Consider the following 973-nt stretch of genomic DNA (forward strand, 5'->3'; position numbering starts at 1 on the left):
TGTTGATTTAGTATAAATCGATGATTTTGAAATGCTGATTGTTGTGTTAATGGATCGATGAAATCATGGCTGAAATTGGAATCTGGGAGGAAGAAGAAAAAGGGAAATTCTGAGAAGGAGAAGAAGTTATGGCGGTGGCCACAAGAAGTTTGGTTGATTTCTAATAAAAAAGGGGGATGGGCGCCCCATATACGGAAATAAGGACCACTCCAATTTTCCTTTGTTTCTTAGTTGTTTTAATCTGCTGGTAATTATGTTTTAATCTACTGGTTATTATAGTAACATAATACATTCTGTGGGAATAATTTAGCATGATTTGCAGAAATCGTATGTTAGCAGCAGGAAAATAATCTGATAATAGGCTCAACTAAAGTAACAGGAAGATACATATAACTTAGCTAGTAGAATAATTCAAAATCGAATGACAGAAAGTTGGCTTAGGAGAAGCATTTTGGTGACAGTAGAATGATGACAGATAATAGATTTTGATAGCAGAAATAATTTCTAATGATAGAGAACTAGTATTAGTAGTAAGAAATTGATGAAAACAGTATCGAATAGGAGTGTTAGTAATTTTAACCGAATATTAATTAACCGGTTTTAGATGAAAACTGACTGAGTAATTAGGGAACGGTTGTGGCGTGTTTCGGTGATTTGATGAATTTAGTTGAATTGCCTCTAATTATTGGTAATATAAAGTTGTAGGCTTTACGGCCAATGTTGATTTTTCGTTGAATTGCCGTTGAATTAATTTGTGTTGATTTATGGTTGTTAATTTGTTGTTGATATGTTGTCGTTGGTATGTTGTTGTTGAACTGTTGTCGTTGATATGTTGATACTAATTTGTAGACCTATGGCCACTGTCGAAGTGATGATGAGTACCTCTATTTATTGGTACAATTTTGCTAAGTTGCTGTGTTGTTGATGAATTATTATTGTTGTTGTATGACATCCATATTACGTCGCATACATC

Source organism: Vicia villosa, linkage group LG6, assembly GCF_029867415.1.
Source record: "Vicia villosa cultivar HV-30 ecotype Madison, WI linkage group LG6, Vvil1.0, whole genome shotgun sequence".
Taxonomy (NCBI): domain Eukaryota; kingdom Viridiplantae; phylum Streptophyta; class Magnoliopsida; order Fabales; family Fabaceae; genus Vicia; species Vicia villosa.